Source organism: Cimex lectularius, unplaced genomic scaffold, assembly GCF_000648675.2.
Source record: "Cimex lectularius strain Harlan isolate CLEC.00 unplaced genomic scaffold, Clec_2.1 scaffold42, whole genome shotgun sequence".
Classification (NCBI taxonomy): domain Eukaryota; kingdom Metazoa; phylum Arthropoda; class Insecta; order Hemiptera; family Cimicidae; genus Cimex; species Cimex lectularius.
Window position 1 is genome coordinate 3,479,985 of NW_019392754.1, and position 13,654 is coordinate 3,493,638.

A 13,654-nucleotide genomic window follows, 5' to 3' on the forward strand; every position below is an offset into this window, starting at 1 on the left:
TTTAGGTATGAATATATTACATGATTACACTACAAAATAAAATAACGAAAACAACAGCGCGGTTCAATTAACCGTCTGTTTGGACTTGTCAGATATTTTAAAATGTACATATAACAAAAAAAATTGGATAATATGAAATAATCATTTAAAAATATAAAATAGAAATATCGATGTATTCAATAAATTAAATTCACATACTAAAACAATTGTATTTATTTTAACATCCATTTAGAGCCGTAGAAATTTTTTTCCTTTAGCGCTTAAAATTTCATCCTATTGTGCGATCTATGCTAATAGATTTCCTGGTAAATTTTGAAATGACAAAAAAGAAAGAGAAAAATTGTTCATTTAGGTATAAATATATTACATGATTACACTACAAAATAAAATAAAGAAAACAACAACGCAGTTCAATTAACCGTCTGTTGGACTTGTCAGGTATTTTAAAATGTACATATAACAAAAAAAAAATTGGATAATATGAAATAATCATTTAAAAATATAAAATAGAAATATCGATGTATTCAATAAATTAAATTCACATACTAAAACCATTGTCTTTATTTTAACATCCATTTAGAGCCGTAGAAATTTTTTTCCTTTAGCGCTTAAAATTTCATCCTATTGTGCGATCTATGCTAATAGATTTCCTGGTAAATTTTGAAATGACAAAAAAGAAAGAGAAAAATTGTTCATTTAGGTATAAATATATTACATGATTACTTTACAAAATAAAATAAAGAAAACAACAACGCGGTTCAATTAACCGTCTGTTTGGACTTGTCAGGTATTTTAAAATGTACATATAAAAAAAAAATTGGATAATACGAAAAAATCATTTAACAATATAAAAAAGATATATCGATGTATTCAATAAATGAAATTCACATACTAAAACCATTGTCTTTATTTTAACATCCATTTGGAGTCGTAGGAATTTTTTTCCATTAGCGCTTAAAATTTCATCCTACTGTGCGATCTATGCTAATAAATTTCCTGGTAAATTTTGAATTTTTTATGTTATATTTTGCGATAAAACGGAATGATTCAATATATCGATTTTTTTCGTTTCAAACGTCGTATATGTGTACACAAGTCTTAATGAACCCCTGGCACTACTTCACACGAATTACAATAATTTACACCATTAATGGTTTAATAACGCGTTGTAACTGTCAACCTACTTTTCGCCTCACCCCAGCATACTTTTTTCTTCGCAGCCAGGCCATAAGGCACATTTTTAACCGAGATGTTATCAAATATAATTCTGGCATTTCATAAATCCGAGCGGCGTCCCATTAAGTCCTTAGTTCTTTTAAAATATTAAATCCGTCCTTGGAATGGAGGGGGGCTCGGGCTAAAACGGGTTCGTGGTAAAACATAAGCACTAGTTAGCATTCAAATGAACCTTATCCATTTTCATCATAGGTAAAAACCGGGGGTGGGCCTCTTGTTTTTAACCTGCGACGATTCTAATTGCAAAGCCCGTCTTGGTTTTTAATCTCTTTACGGAGTTTACGACCTAGAAATTCTAATTGAATGTCTGTTTTTTTTAGATGTTTCATTACGGTACAAAAGATACTATTAAACCACATTAAATGTTTTATTATATTTAATATATCAAAAAATGAACATTTCTTAAGACAATTTGTTTAAGTCATTGACTAAATTGTTTATATTGAGTTGTAATTATAAATAGATAACTTAGTAGCAGGTAATAACCATAAATTTAGATGGCAAACAGATCTAATCAAATATAGCTAATTTAGCCATATGTACTTAATATTTATATTATAAATGCGGTTTCTTATGTTTTTAAAATTTAAATTTTATATTTGGTGTCATTGTGAGAATTATTAATTTAGAAATATCATTGGAATGCCAAGTTTTATTTTGGGATAGATTCATATACACTTAAAATGACAATATTAACTTAAAAAAAGAAAAAAAATTAACGAAGTTCTTATTGTTATAATGTTACGATATGAAAATACGTTATGCGAAGGCTAATAAAAGAGCGAGCCAGTTCAAAGCAAAAGGTAGAGATCTACCTAATGGAATAAGCTTCTAAGGAAAGAAAAGAGCAGTCGTCGTGACGTGCTGAGGGTGAGAGACAGAGGGATGAGGAAGAGGGAGAGCTGAGCTTATGATGACCGCTGCTGTTACGTGAGCTGAATCCTTCAGGTGCCCCAATTTAGATCTCCGCACCAGCAGCTATCTCAACACGTCCTCAATTATACCGTAACTCAATTATATACACTACCCCTTCCCACACCGATGAATATAACAATCGGCTTTGCAAAATGTCCATTTCGTGTTCTACCTTGATATTCCCGGGGCGATTTACATTTATATTCACATCACAAGACGGTACGCGTCCGGCAAAGGTTTATTGCCGTTTCAAATAATAGTTTCACCTGTTAATTCGATATAAACTGGTTAGAAATTAATTCGACAGTTTTAAAATTGGGCAATTTCAAAAGTCTACTTATAGTTTTAGTCTGAGTTATGGTCACCAGACATTCCTTCTTCCCCAGATGATTAAAAGTTAAAAATTATTCTCACAAATTGTATCCAAATATTTACACACCTTTAACGAATTTTTCAAGCAGTTTATAATTAGGTAATAATAATAATTAGGTTCGTTAAATATTGTAAATTAATGCTTTACTTTATAATGTCGTAATTGATTGTAAAATATATATATGTTATATGTTATAACGCTTATACATACATATGTTATACATATATATATTTATGTAAACAATGTTTGTAAATCCCAGGCCCTGAAGATGATCTCAATAAAGATCGAAACGTTGGCACGATAAAGAAAATGTGTTTCTGAAACCTACATCACACCAGAAACTTTCACAATTACTGAATAATCTTCTGTAGCATTTTTATTTCATTTTTATTATAAATTGCATTAAAATTTATCAGAAATTATTATGTTTTTTACTGAAAGAAATTTTTTTAAAGAATTTTGAAAAATAACAAAATAAGTTTTAATTCCATAATTTTTTTATTTGAAAAATAATTTTTTAAAGGATTGTATAATATCCTGCCATAGCCAAAACAAGTGTGTACTTGTTAGACATACTGTTAATAAGATTATTCAGAAATCATGAGATGCGGTCTCGTGTTATGTAGATTTCAGAAAAACATTTTCTTTATCGTGCCAACGTTTCAATCTTTATTGAGATCATCTTCAGGGCTCAAAGTGTTTGTCTTCTGTGTAATTGTGCCATTCTTGCGTGTCGTGTTGAGAGTGCCCAAATGTTTATATATATATATATATATATAGGTTTGGATAGGGTATAAATGATTAATGACCTTTTTCTATCGGAATTTTATGAGTATATGGAATGACAACACGCTCTTTGTGCATTGTGTATGGAAAATAAGAAGCATGGAAGATTTCGCGAGGTATTTTGAATTAAACAAACTATAGGTGTCAGAAGTTAGAAGGTTTGGTCGAGATTGAACTTCGAAACTCTATGTCCAGCGTTATTGAATCTTTTATTTGATTGTTTCCTATATTCAAATAAAATCAGGAAGGATTTTTAGTAGCCAGTTATGTCAGTTTGTGTCTTGTTAATAAAATATTATTTCTGCAATTTTTCAGGTATCGGCTCATTATTTAGACTACAATCTCGAGTCTGCTAAAGTACTGAGCATAAGTGTTAAGCGTTCTTCCGTTGCCTCCTGTGTTCCCGTTTTGTCTTTCTTGTTTTCATCGTACATCCGGCTGCATCAGAATATCTGCCGCTTCCGGCCGTAGCGAATTCGAAGTGTTTCTAAATCGGGTTAGATTGCCACAAGAGTAAAACAGAAAAACAAAGTAATCTGTCTCCTCATATAAACTAATAAAATCTCCTTATAATAATCACCAGTTCATTTAAATGGCACCGTGGGATCTGTTAATGCACTGCACTGAGACCTGCCGCTATGTATATGTGAACTTGTATATTCTGAAAACGAATGAAGTTCCCTTGAAGGGTACTTGCACAAATGCAGATTATAAGTGTATAATTCAGTTTCCTGACAGATCGAAAAGAAGGTTGCCTAACTACCAAATAGTCAGTTAAGATGTTAAATTGTAAGATTTTCCCTTGAATTCTCCATGGTGATGTACTTGGTCGTTTTTGGTTTGACTGGTTTCTGCTGGCAGAAGCGTTTCGGCTTCCCGTCATCTTCGAATAATGTGTATGTAGAAATCTTGACAGATGAAGCTTAAACAAGTCAATACAATTTTATGAACAGTAGAAAATGAAGTTTAATTGTAGATATTATTCGGAGATCGCGAGATGCGGTCTGGTATGACGTAGGTTTTAGAAAAACATTTTCTTTATCGTGCCAACGTTTCGACCTTTATTGAGAACATCTTCAAGGCTCAAAGTCTTTGTTTTCTGCGTAATTGTGTCATTCTTGTGTGTCGTCTTGAGAGTGCCACGACACTCAAGAATGGAAAAATTACGCAGAAAAAACAACACTTTGAGCCCTGAAGATGATCTCAATAAAGATCGAAACGTTGGTACGATAAAGAAAATGTTTTTCTACAACCTACGTCACTTGTACGTCTCACGATCTGCGAATAATCATGGACTAACGGTCACTAATAACCACACATTGTAGATATTATTTCTCGCATTAACCTTCTTATACCCCTGAGCAACCACATATAACGGCAATAAGCCGTAACGCGTCTAAAACAGCGAGGATAGGCAGGTGAAAATAATCGGACATGACCAAACTAGAAAAATAAAATAAATTTACAGGTACAATTAATTAGTGAATGATGATGGGTAAGCGTAATGTTAAGGTTGAAAAAGTCTACGATTTTTATTCACTTTTCAAATTAAGATTTTGGTCAGTTACAAAGTTATTTATTGCGTGACAATGCCTGGTTTATAAGCTCTATTAGAAAAGGACGTTTAATTCGATTAAAAGAACAGCAAAACGGCAAAGGTGACCGTTGGAAAAACTGAGAGCATCCGATAATATTCCGCTCTTTCCCCTGCTTCATTAAAAAGGACGTGTTTTTATCCACCGTCTGTGCAGACGCTTTTACAACCGACCGCCGTAAAACAGGGTGCATATAAAACAAAGTAGGCGCATTCGGCGGACAGTAAAGCCGGGCGGAGCATGTTTTGCTCATTCGTAGCCGTGGCGAGTAACTGTCTATTCCAAGAAATAGTACACCAGTATATTTTCCCCTCTGTGACACTTATCAATAAGTTAAATGAAAACTTTCGACAGAATATCAATCAATATAGCTTGTTTGTATTGTTTCATCACTTACCGAATCCATTGAAACGTTACATAAGAAAAAATTCAATTTAAAACGCAAAATGTTGAGAAATTGTTACACTTTTTATTTTATTTGACTACAATAAACTGAAATTATTTTTCCATTTTGCATTATTTAACTACAATAAACTTAACTTATTTTTCCATTTTGCATTCACACTTAATTATTTTATTTAAGACGACTTTTAAATTATACAAAATTAATCATGGAATAATTGTTTACTAATGAAGCAGTATTAATAATTTGTTCGTATTGTTTCAGCGAATCCATTCAAACATTACTTCAAGAAAAAATTCAATTTAAAAATTCAATTATTGAGATATTTGTACAGATATTATTTTATTTGGTCAACTAGAATAAAATTAACTTATTTTACCATTTTGCATTCACACATAATTATTTGATTTAAGATGAACTTTCAAACTATACAAAATTAATTATACAATAATTGCTTACCAATGAAGCCTATTAATATTTTGTCGTATTTTTTTGTTAGTATTGTTTCATTACTTACTGAATCCATTCGAGCATTACCTCAAGAAAAAATTCAATTTAAAAACTAAATTGTAGGGAGATTTGTACACATTTTATTTGGTTAACTACAATAAAATTAACTTATTTTACCATTTTGCATTCATAAATAATTATTTTATTTAAGATGAACTTTCAAATTATACAACATTAATTATACAATATTGCTTACCAATGAAGCAGTATAAATATTTTTTCGTATTTTTTATTCGTATTGTTCCATCTCTTACGGAATCCATTCGGATATTACCTCAAGAAAAAATTCAATTTAAGTACTAAATTATAGAGAAATTTGTACACGTTTATTTTTATTTGGCTGACTACAAATAATCATTTTGCATTTACACATAATTATTTTATTTAAGATGAACTTTCAAACTATACAAAATTAATTATACAATAATTGCTTACCAATGAAGCCTATTAATATTTTGTCGTATTTTTTGTTAGTATTGCTTCATTACTTACTGAATCCATTCTAGCATTACCTAAAGCAAAAATTCAATTTAAAAACTAAATTGTAGGGAGATTTGTACACATTTTATTTGGTTAACTACAATAAAATTAACTTATTTTACCATTTTGCATTCATACATAATTATTTTATTTAAGATGAACTTTCAAATTATACAATAATTGCTTACCAATGAAGCAGTATTAATATTTTTTCGTATTTTTTATTCGTATTGTTCCATCACTTAGGAATCCATTCGAATATTACCTAAAAAAAAAATTCAATTTAAGTACTAAATTATAGAGAAATTTGTACACGTTTATTTTTATTTGGCTGACTACAAATAATCATTTTGCATTTACACATAGCTATACTTTTAAAATATACAAAATTCAATATACAATAATTGTTTACGAATAAAGCTAGTATTAATATTTTGTTCGTTTTTTTATCAATTTATAATGAAGTAAATTTATTTTTACACAAAATTTAAAAGATAACGGTATAACAAACCTACCTTTTTTTAAGGAGAAATAATAAAAGATAAAAATATTTTGAGCCATCCGCCCTTCCCCGGAGGGATAAAAAGTCTTAAAACATAGTGTTCTCCGGTTTTTGTTTCTTCCTCTTCTTCTTCTTCTTTTTATTACGTTGGAATCTTTTACCAACCCAGGCGATGGGGGAAAAAGAAGACCAAGCAGAACGAGAGTAAACTTTTCAACAGCATAATGAGACGAGGGACAGGGTGAGGGGCAACTGTCATTAACCCGTAATATCCCTGGAAACGCTTAGCCATAAAGAATGAGGGGTTGGTTTCAAAGCTCTTGACGTAATCGTAAACGCGGGGTACGAACATGGCTGGCACGAAAAGATATTTTAGTCAGGAAAAAATAAGAACAAATGGATATCTGCAAGGCTTTTGCTTTTGTCCGCGGCAAAATGAAAAATATTACCTGTTCATATATTGAAATGTTGAAAACCTGTATCAATAGATGTGGTAGAATAGTTTCATAGTACATCTTTTTTAAGATATGTTCTATCGTTTGCTTTAATTAGCTCGATAAATAAAAAATGCAGGAAGAAAAAAAGTATTTTATTAATTAAGCACCGTCCAACTGCAGCAAATCATTCTACAAATCTTGTTCTTAAAAAGTTCCGATAGTATTGATATAGTAAAAAAATTAATTTCTTACTAGGAGAAATTGTTCTATTTCATTTAAGAAGAGAAACGTCGTAACTTGTTTTAAGCATTAGTTACTATTTAATACTAGTATTTAATTATATATTCCGCTCAAAGTAAGGTTTGTTTTATTTTCAAAATATTTCTGTAAACTTCATTAATAATTAAAAAACCTAAACAACCATATTTATAATTAAATTCACTAGTTTTCGTGGTCCGCTTGACCAATTAATATCTTTCAATTAATTAAGGTTTTTAGTTGAGATAAAAAGTCAGCGTCACAAGCGGGATTCGAACCCACGATCTTCAGCTAGATACGCCGTTGCTCTAACACTTGAGCTATCTAAAAATGGCAAAAAAGGATGGAAAAGTCAAAAGGTGGGGTTGAGATGGGAAGTTAATGTCCAATGGATCGAGGTCACGATAGCTCAAATCATACAGGAGCGGCGTATCTAGACGAAGATAGTGGGTTCGAATCCCGCTCGTGACGCTGACTTTTTTAGCTCAACTAAAAATTTTAATTAATTGAAACATATTTACAATCACGTAAGTTCAATAAGTGGAAAACTCAATTAGTTTATAAAGGACAACATTTTGTGAAATGTCTTATTAACAATTATACTAGTTTTTGTGCGAGTTTGAAATAATAATATCGATTTAACTTGATATAATTAAAACATAAAATATACAAATATAAATAATAAAAAAACAACTCAGAGTTATCACCATATCCAACGAATTTGGTTTTCTTAGCATATCTTCAAACCTAACATAGTAAAAACATTTTATTTCAAGTCCGATCAAAAGGAAAATTCTATATTTCATGGTACCGTATTTATTTTACGCAATTTTGCATAGTAAAACAACTTTATTGCATGTTCTGGCCAAAGGAAATTCTATTCCTTTTCAATTGGTTTTATAACTATTCCATAGTAATTCAAGTTAATCAACTGTCTGTATTATCTATTATATATTTCTTATTACGTTAGCAATTATTAGAATAAAATAAGAAATAATTGTAGTTGATATAGTGTCAAAATGTAAATCAATATCTAAAAGTTTACGCAATGACAGGAAAAATATGATACCTGATAATTTCAAAGCTATTTTAATTCAAAGCTATGCTTTTTTAGTTTTACTGGATATGCTAACATTTGCTCAAAATTTGCACAGAAAAATCCTATTTACTTGTAATCAATAAACTTTGCTTTGAAATTAGTTTAGATGATATGCAGGAAAAAAGTTAAACGGGACTGTAACGGGACGAAGTAAAACAACTCGGTTTACTTAGCATTTTATCAAATTGTACAGAGTAAAAGTTTTTGAGCTTATGTTGGGGCAAGTTGAAAAGGAAAACGACCATTTTTCAATATAAACTCCTGAAAACTTTGTTTCATTTTTTAAACAATTGTTAAATATTAACATAGGCCAATTTAACAATACAGCATCTAGGGTTCCAAGCGAATATAAAAAAATTACATTTGATATGTATTTTAAATAAAAAAGTGTTTTTTACTGTAGTTGATCTAAGTTTATTTATTAAACAAATTTAACTTAACAATTATTGAGTTTATTCGGACTGGACAAATTTGGCTTTATGTTAATTAATATTTAGAAAATAAATGTAGTGATTTATATACAAAGCTATTTCTATTGTTATGCAAACATAAAAAATGAACTAAATATATTTAATTAATATATCTGAATATATTTGTATTACTCTTCTAAACAGTAAAATTCCAAGTCAAAAATTCAACAAACTATTCAGAGTTAATCAGCAGAAAGTTTAAGTAATCAGACTTTGTCAGGATATTTAATCCAACGAGACCCGAGATGAGAAATATCTTCTAGCTACTATTCAAATGCGAGTGTCTTCATTGGCGGCGTAGATTAGATCTGGGAGGCGGACGAAACCCTTCAGTGTCCTCCTAGATTAAACCCATCGTCAGCCATTGTGCTCCTCGAACAGTATACATTAAATATGTGGCTCCCAGGCCGTCGGGTATGTTTAGAAATGGCCTGTTCACATCTCGTGCTCCTATGTTACCAGTTCTCTTCTACACCCGAGATATTCAACTATGCAATGAATTGTATTTGAATAGATGTTCCCTGTTTTTTCTCGTACGGATCCTATTACAACTGCAATCGGAGTAAATTCAGTAGTGTTTTCCAATGTTCAGGGAAAATACAGTGTAAGATTGCATTTGACATTGTTTTGTGTTACTGTTCCAACACAAAAGACACTTTTTCTATAAACGACAGTAAAAAAGAGGTAAATAAGTTTAAACTTTTAACCATTTCTTGTACACCAGAACCTGCTGCAACAGACGTTTTCATGTGGTGGGTCTGTCTTTAATAAAAAATTAAGTTAAGTAATTCCTGTTATATAGAATGGCTTAACGTCCGACTACCCGTGGTTGTCGCGAAAGAAGCCGCCCAATTTTATATACATTTTTCATACTATTCTCAGTTAAAAAGCCGTGGGATTCAAACCGTTAGCGTGGCAAATAGGGGTCGGACAATGAAATCATTATCCAAGACAAAGTCCACAGTTATCCACTGTCACTGGTGTCTTCAAGCGTTTGCAAGATTTGCTGATTGTATCACACCTGAGTATAATGTGTGGTGATTAGTGACCGTTAATCGATAATTAGAAATCGTGAGATGTGGTCTGGTGTGATGTATGTTTCAGAAAAACATTTTCTTTATCGTGCCAACGTTTCAATCTTTATTGAGATCATCTTCAGGGCCTGGGATTTACAAACATTGTTTACATTTAACAAATACATTTAGGATGTGGAAAAGTGAATTTATACAATGCAAAATATATTTTTTATGTTCAATCAAAGTATTTCTACTCACTCAAAGTGTTTGTCTTCTGTGTAATTGTGCCATTCTTGCGTCGTGAGAGTGCCAGTGAGATTTTGCTGTTTTATGTTTATATACGTTGGATTTTGAAGGAGTGGGGAAGGAAGTCGGTATAGAAAAAAGATATTTTTGTATAAGGCGTCGGCTTCTTTGAGGTGAAAAGAGCCGACGAACGGAAACAATGTGGTAATGGTTCGGCCAGATTATCCTTTCAGGATTATATAGAAAGGGATAAATAGGAAAAGGAAAGCTAAATTGTTTGACAATTAGACTATTAAAAATATTTGATGTGTGGAATGTAATGTAATGATATATGTATGATATCTATATTGAATTTGATTAATGATATTGGCGTAGCTGCGACTGAGATTAAATGTATGTTTTCTGTAATTGATGCTGTGTTTATCTCTGTTATAATGATATAAACCATTTCTAAGTAATTACGTTTATGTTTGTTTTGTTCCGTATGTAATATTTTTGGATTTTGAAGTCGAAATTGTGTTGGTGTTCAAAATGGTGGGTAGCGAGTGCTGTAGAATTTTGCTTGGGTTTTTTGGAATCATAGATATGTTGCATTACTCTCTTGTCCAGATATTGGGATGTAAGACCGATGTAAGTTGCCGGACAGTTTAAACAGTTGATGTTGTAGATTACGTCAGATTTATTTGTTATTGGTGTAGGATCTTTAATTTTGGAAAAAATTGTTTGGATTGTATTATAATTTTTGAAAGCTATTTTGAAGTTATCGGACGAGAGAAATGTGTTTAACCTGAGTAATTTTTGCACCCAAATTTCCATATTAAAAAAAAAATTATTCGCCATGGATCGAAATAACAAATCCGAAACCGCACTGTACGATGAGAGTGGCAGGTTTTTGAACCAAAAGGGTAAATTTTTTTGCCCCTAGGGGAAGCAGATGGACGCGCATTATCATGCTTATCATTAAAAGATCTTAACTATTAACGACTAACCAAAACTGGGCTACGCTGTGCTAAGATTTTTAGAATTAATAGAGCACTCATCGGAAATAAAACCGTCATGAATAAACTCTTCCTAGTTCCCAAAAACTTCTGTAATGCTCCTCCTTGAAGCTACTAGTAAATAAATCTGTTGTTTCACTACGATTTACCAATTGTCCCACTTTTTACACTTTTACTCCTGAACTCACGTTTCATTGATTTCATGATTGGTGCTGGTTGATGTAGTACCAGTGTAATCAAGCATTGTAAAATATTGTAAATATTAAGTAATATTAAAAGTAATTGGTGCAGTTATAAAAGCTACAATAAACTTGCAACAAGACAGGAATAGAGAAATTCTGTTATAAAAATTATTCTGAAATACTTTTTACCAGTTTGGTTAATACGGTTTAATACGGTTCATTTATTAACAAGAATTTTGCAGTTATCTTGTGTGTGTTGCTGTTGCTTATATGGACTCCGGGTGGATAATTTCAACCATTGCTAATCATAATTGCGTCCGCTTCGCTACAGTTTGTTATCGGACGGGTTCGGTCTCTATCCACACTCGTACTTTGTTTACTTGATGGCATAACAAAATTTTCTGCAAACTGTATTACGCTCTAGTTGTTTCGTCAATTTTCCTGTACGGTTACAAAGTTATGAAACTTCATAAGTTATTATTTCCGACACGTAGGAAACAAGCGCGGCGCTCCTGCTGAGAAGTCGTATTTTATTGGAATGGAATTGTAATATTAACTCTTGAAAATTCAATTTGAATTTTATAGTTGTTATAATTCTTCAACAACACCATTGAGTTCGTTATATAAATTTATTTAGTTACAAATTTGTTTAAAAATACAATAGAGAAATTTGAAAAACTATTCAAACCACAATGATTGTCGATAAAGGTTTTTACATATACGGATTCTGAGACTATTTATCTGTCGATAAAATGTGAAAATTTGTCTCAAACAATAAAATTCAAAAAACATTTATAGTCCCAAATTATATGAGCTTACGTGACAAGAATAGTTAGATATACAATTTCTACGTTCTACAAAGTTATGATCTTTCATACAAATGACGAAATTGACAAAATTTTCAAAATGAATCACGCAATTTAAAAAATAAAATAAAATAACTTTCGTTAGGAAGATCTCGTATAGACCGTAAACATTTCCCTTAATTCGACAGCAAGTTCCAGTTCAAGCATTGCTGAAAGCCAAATGGCGGAAGTCCGGGAAATTTATGCCTTATAATATTGATATTTCCTAACGGTGGTAATAAGGTTTTATGTGAGATTGGCGTAGAGGTAATATGATGTAGGATCACTTACCGGTCAGGGCTTGCAGGACCTCACAAATCTGTAACATAAGACATATACACTGTTATATATGGTTGGACAACTCTTATATCATTATTATAGCCACAGTTGTGATTTGTGGGCGCTCAATTCTCTTGCTATGGAGGACAACAAAATCATTTAAAACTGTGAACATTTATTGTGTGAATTAAACATTTATATGAATATTTTTGTACTTTATTCTTTCTTTTTACAACGTGAATCATTCCGGTCGTAGAGTCAAACATAATTAAATCGACGTCAAACTGAGTCGACGCATTACAAATTATATCAATCAGGAAATGAGCTCGTGAATAATTAATAATACAAACTGATGCATATAGATTTATTTTATAATTTTCATGGCTCACAATTAGCATTTTTAAAATTAAGAAGTGAAAAGAAAATTTGCCTCGGACATAGTTTTTGCCATTTGTCTCTGAGGACAGGATGTTTACGATTGAGGCGTCTTAATGAGACAACCTGAATACCAAACCCGCAAGACTTATGCGTGTTGCGAAAGTGTTAGTTTTTCGCGCCGTTGTGTGAAACTTGTTAACGGTATAATTAATAAATCAATAACTCAATTAGTTATTTTTAATATAAAAAAACGTCGAAAATTTTAGATTAATAATCATGCCGCATGGTCATAAACTTATAGATACTTGTATGTATCTATCCTAATTTGTGTTTTTCGTTTGGCTTTATTCTCCGATGAATCCATTTCTAATAGTGAATTTCACTATTAAACTTCGCAATTGCTCTTACGGATCAGTGTTATGAGAGAGAGAGGAGAGAGGGAGAGAGAGAGAGAGGAGAGAGAGGAGAGGAGAGGAGAGAGAGAGAGAGAGAGAGAGAGAGAGAAGAAAAGAGAACCAGAGATACGATGACAAAAATTGAAGCTTTAGAAAGGTAAATACTATTTTAGAAACAATAAAAACACATACAATAATAATAATATTTAAAAATAATTTTATTTCAGATACTATTCGGTCATTTATGTTAC

At 31.3% G+C, this 13,654-nt stretch overlaps 1 protein-coding gene across 1 annotated transcript in view; it reads right to left on the bottom strand.

Annotated features, from left to right (window-relative positions):
- Window positions 1–13,654, bottom strand: part of LOC106667948 (irregular chiasm C-roughest protein-like) — a 278,000-nt gene that overhangs the window by 162,621 nt on the left and 101,725 nt on the right. The window contains exon 4 of the mRNA XM_014396265.2: window positions 12,643–12,670. The gene's annotated coding sequence lies outside the window, so the exon portion shown is untranslated. The remainder of the gene's footprint in view (window positions 1–12,642; window positions 12,671–13,654) is intronic.